The following is a 10,066-nucleotide window of genomic DNA, read 5'->3' on the forward strand; positions in this document are numbered from 1 at the left end:
AGATCTTTGTTTCTAATTGCTACAATTTTTTAAAAACAAACCCTAAACATTTTATGGACTTTGAGAACTAACCTTCAAAAGGAAGCTTGTTGTGGTTTGGAATGCAGATTATCAGAAAAGGAAACTCTCCCTAAGAATGTCAAACAAGTGCAAGGAGTTAAGGAACGAAAGCTTCTCACTGATCCTAAAAATATAGTAGCTCCAAGCATAAGTTCTTATAATTAGAAGGATAGCATAACATAATGATATATAAAATTAGAATTAAAAAGCTAAAAAGTTAAAACTAGGGTATGCCCATTTTACATTTGTAATTTATATAGGACCTAGGGGGCAAGACTGGAGGTTTTCTTACTCCGTTTTTTCCTGCTAGTGCCTGTTTGAATGAAGACTTTTGTAAGTTTCAATTATTTTATTAATGCAAAATACAAGGATTAGTATATATATATATATAACAATAATAAATAAATTTACAACTACAAAAGACCAATCATATTTATATTAGTTATATATTTATATATATATATATATAAATTAAAAATAGTATTCTATATATCATAACTATAACCTTTTTCTTTACAAATATTATAAGAAAACTAAAAACATATTATAGATAATATAACATTATTATATATTTATTCTTATTCATATATTTAACTTATTTATTTAAAATTTTATTACATCTTAATTATATATTAAAAGTATTTATCTTTAAAAGATATTATGAAATTTTATTTTTCTCACAAATATTATTTTATTTATTACCAAATACTATAATTTAAATTTAAATGTATTAAATAAACATTTAATTTTATTACAGTAATTTTATTTCTGAAAGGTTTTTTAAATTTACCTTAATTATAAAATAAATTATTTTATTAATTTTTAATATAGATTATTTAAGATAATATATATGTAACCTAACGTTTATATAAAAATATTTTAAATACATATTAATTAGTTGATAGGCTTCTATTGTGGGATTGCCCTTGTACTTTTTGATCAAATTTTTTGTCTCACATCGTGAAACTACTTTGAAAGTCACAAAACAACCTTTAGAAATCCATAAAACCATTTTGTAATGGTTGAAAAATTCATTTAATGTCCAATACTATATGTTTTTATTTTATTTGCAAAAACTCTTCTTATCTATTTTTTAATTAGATAATTATTACTAAATATCCTTTTAATTAATCAATTTGAAAATTAATATAAATAATAGCATTGTATAAAATAAAGACATAATGGATAAAATTAATTGTTCAAAACCTAAAAGTTATGTTTTTTTAAATTAAAAATATATATATGTTTTGTTGATAAATTATAGTATAACAAGTTTATTTCTTTTTTAATTTAATTATTCTTTTAGCAATAAAAGTAAAGAAATTAATTAAATTTTTAATTAATTAATATAAGTTTTCTTTTTTATTAATTAAACATAATAATAACCTTGAGTGAATAAAATAAAATAAAAGAGAATAAATGCAATGATAACATTTAAACTAAACAAATTTTAATGATATCTTCAAATTTTTAAATAGTAAATTTGAGATTATTTTTTATATTAAGAATTAATTAAATACTTTTTCTAAATTTTTATTCTTATAAAAAAACTATTATCTTTTTTATTAATTAAAACAAGCTTAGTCTATTAAAGTTGAAACATTTTTTCAATAGTTTTATTATCATAAAAAATAAATATAATGTATTTAATTAATTTTAGAAAACCTCCAAAAAAATGTTGTATTCTTAAAATAATGGTGAACTTCTCAAAAAATGTAAAAAGTCAACTTCCAATGCACATTCATTTCTCAGATTCGATAATAGGGGAAATAACCCTAATAACCTTAATTGTGTAGATATACATGTGCGAATTCTCAGAAGCTCGACGGTTTCATATTAGGGCAGAATACTACTAAAAACCTAACTTTTCAACACAAAAATAGTTTTGTAATTCTATCAACATTACACAAAGAGAAAGGGAATCAACTTGCAAAAGGAAAGAAAGGCAAAGACAACCAACAAGAATTGCCCCAAATCTCCATAAAGAAAGCATTATTTCTAGTAGGGACCAATCAATTGACAAACACCCACAACAATTCCATTTCAACCTTGGTTAGACTCCTTGAAATTAGAGTCAAAGAAGTTACAACTGCCTGAGGAGCAAATGAGGCAAATAACAAGGGCAAGTCACCACAAAAAACTAAAGCCACGAAATCAAAAGGGCTAGAAGAGGGTTGGATTTTGGTTCCTAAGCGAAAGAAAAGGCAAAGAAACTCAGCAAAACCCCAAAAAGCTATAGCAATAGATTGATTATAGAATCGAGCAAAACATTGTAAAAAAGGAGGAAGCTCAAATAAGGAAACAAATGGTGCATTTCTCCAATACTAAATATGAAATTAGACAAAGTTGTTAAATCCCAATCCCATCTAAACCTATCTTAAATAAGTTTTGTAGGAACCCTATTTTTAGTAATAACCATCCAAAAAATCTTGTTGAAACCAATAGCATACTTGTTGGATCCAAGTTGTCCCTTGTTGTTATAGATTGGAAAACCATTGAGGAGCCTAACAACCTTAATACCCTAAGAAGCACTAAGGCCTATGTTCCAACTCATAAGAAATTATTGGGAGTTGGTTTCAATTATCATAATGTAGGTTTAACCCATTGAAACCAAGAAGTAAGCCGGAAGAAGGAATGTTGTTAGCATATCACAATTCCCCTGGAGATATTCAAATTATTAGTAATGAATCTAGCAAGAGAAGGTGGTGGGAATGTCAAGAGCTAGGAGTGTACACTTACTGGAATGGTCATTTGGAAAAGATTCTGAAATTGGTAAGATGGTTAAAGGACATATATAGGGAACAAGTAAGTATTTCTACTTATTCTAATTGTTTGATACATTTACATTATCAAAATAAAAATATTAGGAATGAATTTATTTTAGTTTCCTATTATTTTTACAAGGGTCATTCGCTTAAATTTGTATGTTGGGTATCAAAGTGTAGTGAACAAAAGTTAGAAAATATTATAGCCCCCTCTTGATTTGAATGTAAAAATCTTCCTTTGGAATTGAACCAAATTCATATTATCAATAAAATAGGGAATGATTTATGCAATGTATTAGGCATTAGCTCTAACCACAACTCAACTATTACTATCGAGTTTCTTATAAATTTGAAAGTAGGGTAGAGTGATTTCAAAACTAAAAAGATCATCACAAATAGATAAATCTACAATATCACCTTAAATAGCTATGAAGGAAAATTTAATGGAATCACTGGTATAGATTCTAATAGGATTCCTCATTAGATAAACATAACCAAAAATCCTAAAGAGGTACTCAACAAAACTTATGCCTTGGGAAAGAGGTTAGATCAGGAGAAAGATGGAAAACCAAAAGAGACTAGAAATTCAACGTTAATAAAAAGTAGAAAGCAAGGAAACAACAAAGAAGCATTGGAAGAAGGAGAAATTAGATGCTAGTACTTAGAGGAAAAAATGATATATATAATTAACAAACAACTAGAAAATAGCAAGGAAGATATGGGGGAAAAAGATATTCTAGAAGAGAAAGAAAGGGGTAATAAGGTGTATGAAGATATTCAATAAAAAATAAATAGGTTTTACCAATGCACTCTATGTCAAAAAGAGAATGGATTACTAGAAGACCTAAACTCAGCCTAAAGATTTGTAGTAGACTAACACATGATCTTTCACTTGCTCAAAATGATATTTATGATCAAATTATTATAGGAGAATAGGTGTTTCTATTCAAAATCAAAAGCTTGAGAAAGAATATCTCCAAGTAATTATAGAAAAGGATGCTAGAACAAACGAAGTAAGAGTAACAGAGGGAACAATGCGTGAAATTGTTCACAGAAAGACACCAGAATGAGAAAGAAAATTTATAAATTAGGATAGAAATCTAAAATTCCATTTATATCAAAGGAAACAAACTTAGACTTGAGCTAGAAGCATTGAATCACAGGTTGGGTAAGAATAAAGAGTCAACATCAATTAAAAGAAAAGGACAAGAACAAAAAAAGGAGATAAATTACCACAAGAAGTCAAGCTGGGAAAGTTAAATAGTAAGGAAAAGGATAATGAAGAGGTAAACAAAGCTAAATCAAAATTAACAAACCAAAAAGAAAATAGAGGGGAAGATTGTATGACTGAGAATGACTTACATCAAAGGAAAAATGAGTCAGGAACACCATAAATAGATAATAGGCAAGAGTGGATAGAAACAGTAGCTCAAGCAGAAAGTCAAACACAAGAAACTAATATCCCCTCAGCAACATCCACACATTGGGGAGACATTACTAGTCAAAAAAAGCTAAAAAGAGATCACAAAAATTTTGGCAAACCCCAACAAATGGGGAAAACCCTTTTGAAGAAAGTGATAGTGGAGATGAACTAAAAAAGGTGGGTAAGGATAAGAAAGAGTTTCTCCTTATACAAATAGAAGTAGAAATATTTATAAATGAGATTACAGTTGAAAGGCAAGAAGAACTAGAAACTAGTAAGGAATTAGGAAAAATAAATGGAAAACAATTAGAAAATGGACAATAATGGGAAGATTTGGGAGTATAAAATATTGTAGAACAACTTATCGAGAAGGAAAAGACCAAAGAAATGGATCCTCAACATGAAGAGGAAAAGGAAATAGAAATGGATGGAATAGATATAGGGGATCAAACTATGCAAGAATTGGAAGAAGAAGAGGTGGCATCAGAGGAAGATAGATCATCACTGAGCACTAACAATGCCAAGAAGTACATAGATAAATTAGGTATCTCAATTAATCAAGAGGAATTAAAATCCCCTAGATGTGGCAAAAAAAAGATGGAGAGAGGAAGAAATATGTTGATAGAACTAAGCTATGCTATAGGGCAAGAAAAGAACCAAAAAAAGATTAGCGAAATATTGAATGTAGGGAAGGAGAAGTTCCTTCCCAGAGAACAATGAGGATAACAACCTAGAATGCTCAAGGACTTAATGCCCTTAGAAAAAAGCATTTACTAAAGCACAATTTAACCTTATTTGATTCAAAAATAATATTAATTCAAGAGACTAAATTAAACAAAGAAGGAATTGGATTAGAGAAGAAATTGGGTAGTTGGAAGACATAATTAGTAGAATCTAATGGAGCGTTAGGAGGTATCAGGATTATATGGAATCCCACAAAAATATTTTCAATAAACTAGCTTCAAACAATAACTGGATGGGTCGTAGAGTTCAAAGTTTTAGACATAATCTCCAATTAACCCTCATCAATGTATATGGACCCATCCAAACAAAAAATAAGAAAGAATTGTGGAATGAAATCAATACATATATGGAAGTAAATCATAATGATAATTTTCTCATAGGTGGCAACTTTAATGCGATCTTAAATTTGGAAGAAAAGTATGGTGGATCTTAGATTTTTACACCAATAGTAACATATTTTAGAGAATGGTTTGAAAGAAACAACTTAATGGATATCCCAACAAATAATAGAATATTCACATGGAATAATAGAATATCAGGCTTTTATCACATAGTGGAAAGACTAGATAGGTTTATATTTAAGGGGGGCCTAAGCACCATAGAGCTAGCATTCCATTCTTCTAACCTACCAAATGTTGGATTAGATCAATTCCCTATCAGGATGGAATTTTTTGAAACCAAGAAACCATCAAGATGTTCATTCAAATGTGAAAAAATGTGTTTCTTAGACAACAACTTTATGGAAAATACCTAACTGTGGTGGCAAGAGTGCTCTTTCCAGGGATCTAAGATGTACTGGTTTGTTTCCAAACTAAAAATACTTATAGAAAAATCCTAAAATAGAATAAAACATATTTTAATAATATATTTAAATTAGAAAAACTAGATAATGAAGAAGACCTATAGAAACTTAATGAAGAAATAATCAAAAAAGGCATGGATAATGAGAAATATAGTAAAGATAAGGAGTTATTAACAAAACAAGAAAATATATTAGCAAAAGAGGAAATGTTTTGGACATAAAAATCGAGGGAGGACTGGCTAGCTGAGGGGGACTGAAATATGAAGTATTTTCATAATAGTAAAATAAATAATAGAAACCTTAATAGAATCACCAAAATCATAAATAATGAGGGTCACTTAGAAGAAGACCTTACTAAAGTAGCAAAGGTTTTTGTGGATTATTATAGAAACGTCTTAATTTTGATAGTTCTAACTGGATAGCTCAAAAGAAAATGTTAAACGTAATCCCTAAACTAATCACAACTAATGACAATAAATTGCTAAATAAACCTTTCTCTATAGAAGAAGTCAAAAAAGCCCTTTTAGTATTTATCTGGATAAATCACTAGGACCAGATGGATTCCAAACATTTTTCTTTCAAAAGTGTTGGGATATCCTAGGGGAGGATCTATGGAAGGCAATAGAAGCTACTAGAAATGTAGGATCATTATTGATTGAGATTAATCACACCTTTATTACCTCCATCCCCCAAAAAAGGAATTATGATAAATCCTAGAAGCATTTAGTTTTTCACATCAATTGATAAACCTTGTATTTTGGTGTATCGCAACTCCTAAAATATCATTTCTCATCAATGGTTCACCAAAAGGTTTATTTAGTATATCTAGAGGATCAAACAAGGAGACCCAATTTTGCCTTTACTATTCATCATTATGGGTGAAGCATTTGGGAAATCAATCAAAAAATTCCAAAATAAAGGAAAAATCAAAGGGATAATTGTATCATAAAACATTATGAATGTTACCCATCAACAATTTGTGGATGATACAATTTTACCTAGGGAAAGTACAGTAGAAGAAGCATGAAACTTTTTTTTAAAAATACAAGAATATATGGAAGCATCAAGGAAAAAGGTGAATGCTCAAAAATAAGAAATATTTCATCTCAATACCTCAATATAAATGGAAAATAATATCTACAATAGTGTGGGTTTTAGGAAGGGTACATTTCCTTGTAAGTATCTAGGAATTTGTCTAGAAAAGCGAGTCAAAAATTCTAAAACATGGGATCTTATTTTGAAAAGAGTTGACAAAAAAATATAAAACTGGAAAGGGAAATGGTTAACCAAGGTAGGAAAAACTACAAAAATTAAAATGTTCCTATCAACCATTCCTACATATCAAATGTCATGTTTACCCCTACCCAAAGGGGTAAACAAGAAACTAGAGAGGAAACTAAGAATTTTTTTTGGAAAGGGATAGAAGAAAAAAAGAAATTATCCCCTATCAAATGGGAAAATATAAGTAAACCTAAAGAGCTAGGAAGTTTAGGTATCAAAAACTTTAGTTGACAAAATGAAGCACTAGGAGCAAAACTAGTCTAGAGATAATACCAAGAGAATGATACCAAATGGGCAAACCTTCTTTATCATAAATATTTGAATGAAGCAAATTGGATATCTTTATTTAGAATTAGGAACTCTTGAAAAGGTTCTAACTCTTGGAACTTTGTGTGACATGTGTGACAATGCCGCAATATCATTAGTGATTATGTCACATGGGACTTAGGGAAAGGGGAGGAAGATTTATTCTAGGGAAGAATCTTGGGATGGACTTCCCCCTCCTGATAATTTCAATATGTTTATAAATATGAAAAACACATAAGTTCACTTATGGCACAAAAAGGTAAAATATTATAAATAAGTCAAAAAGGAAAATGGGGAAGATTTCTAGACATGGAAATCATTAGAAGGAACTAAACTATCCACGAAAGAAAAAGAGGTTTTTACTAATTTCCTCAAGCAAAGACAACTCAACCTTAAAAATAGAAAAGATAAACTAATATGGGGGGCATCAAAGGATGGGAAATATAGTGTAAAGAAAGGAAATGAACTAATTATTAATTCACAAAGATGAGAGAAAATTATTATCCCCTTGAAACTTTGTTGGGATCCAGCTTGTCTGTCAAAGGTTGGGATTTTTTTATGGGCAACAATACATAAGAGAATTTTAACATCTAATGGATTCTTGAAGATGGGGTTCGAGGGACCCTCAAGATGTATGTTATGTAAAGAAACTTCAAACACAACCAAACACTTACTATTCCAATGTCCCTTTACAAGGGAATGTTGGTATTGCCTTTGTTAGAAACTAAACTAGGCAACACCCTTCACTGAGAACCTTGAACTTCTTCTAAATAGTTCACCTTATGGTGGAAATTCTAAAATCTATAGTAAATTATGGAATATTTTTCCCTCTATTCTCATGTATTAAATATGGAAGGAAAGGAACAGGCAAATTTTTAACAATTATAAAATGAACATTCCTTCCTTCCTCAACAAAGTAGAAGCTTGTATAATAGAAGTAATGAACAAAAATCTAAGAAGGACAATCAAAGAAGAAGGGTCATTCTCATATTAGGACACAAATATGTGAAAAAATGGACTAAACTTGTAAATCCACCATAGATATACCCTAAGAAAAATCAAAAAGCACGGGAGGAATGTAGATGGGAATCATCATTGAAAGACTAGACTAAATTGAGCTTTGATGGAGCATCCAGAGGTAACTTGAGCAAGGCAGGAATAGGATGTATCATATGTTCAGATAATGGGGACTAGATAGTTCAGTGAGCCAAGCTGATAGACATTACCATGAATAATATAGCAGAACTATAAGATTTAGGGGAATGACTCAAACTAAGTCTACAATTGGGAATAAAGAAACTAATTATTGAAGTAAACTCTCATATTATTTTGAGTGCATTAAGAAAATGGGGCACGCAAAATTGAATCATAAATTGTAAGCTCAAGACGGTATTGATTCTAATAGACAAGTTCAAGGAAATTAGAATCCAACATGTATATATCAAGAGGGGAACAAGGAAGCATATCAACTAGCAAATAGGGGAGTGGAGGGTGAGGATATCATCTTACAAGTATCTTAGACCCAACTCTGTCACGTAGATTTTTTTCCTTCGAACCCCTTACTTTTATCTTTTCATTTTCTTTATTGCAAATTTCTTCTTCAAGACTTCATAATCCATGTCTTAAAGATTTCTTGATTCTAACTTTCTACCCTTTGTCATTCTTCCCTTTTAGCCCCCAAAATGGGAAACTTAAAACTAGAGATTAAGTTATTTCATACAAGTTAACTTTATCGTGATAGATTTTCTTTACTTTAGTATAGGCCCCCCTAAACTCAATTGAGGGAATATACTATTAACATGGGAAATAAAAATATAAAATCAAATTCCCCATAGAACCATAAATAACAAGCATTAAGGTAGGAATAGTGATCCTTAACAAACCTCTATTGTTTTTACTAATCAAGGATTAAGTAGTACTCAACTTGGGATTATGTCCAATGAGTAGTACAATTAGTCTAGGAAGGATTAATTAAAACATTACCGGTGTCTTCCCCCTCACCTACGGTCTGGTATATTAATTTACTTTCCTTTAATTATCTAGGAAATGGTCATTCTAAAAAATAAGAACACTCAATCATGAAGATCCTCATTACTAGGCAACTTTTTTGTACATCTTCGATTAGCAGTCTCTTCCATCTTCTAGATCCTTCTAGAGGTTCTACCTATAAATATCTTCATTTTATTCACATTTGTCACCCTGGTCTTGTATTTTCACCAAGTGTCTTCTGATAACTGTGCTTCATGAACCTGGTATGGAATTTGCGATTAATGTGTTTCATGCTTTTGTAGTAAGAACCATGGCCTTTAGGGGTTCTATTAAACTAGAGCACTGGAATAGGATTCTAAATCTAGTTGATGATATGTCTAGGGTGGTTATTAATAGGCCCTTAGGGGAAAAGGCTTTTAACTATGATTGTGCATGGCATACCAATAGCTCGATAACAAGTTCTTTCATAGCTTATCTAGCTAGGGCTCAAATTGGCCATTGGGATATCTTCCAATTATGTAATAACTTATTTGACCCAACCTAGTTGAATGGGTTAGAGCACGCAGTCCTCAACGTGAATAGAAATCTAGAAATTCCATATGCAGAAGATTACATGTCTAGTGATCTGAGGAGCCTGTTGTAAGAAAATGTCCCTAGACGCCTTATTTTACAAATTAGAGATAATAATTTGTTCAA

Source organism: Cupressus sempervirens, chromosome 11 (genome assembly GCF_028749045.1).
Source record: "Cupressus sempervirens isolate cs-2001-9-10 chromosome 11, ASM2874904v1, whole genome shotgun sequence".
Lineage (NCBI taxonomy): Eukaryota > Viridiplantae > Streptophyta > Pinopsida > Cupressales > Cupressaceae > Cupressus > Cupressus sempervirens.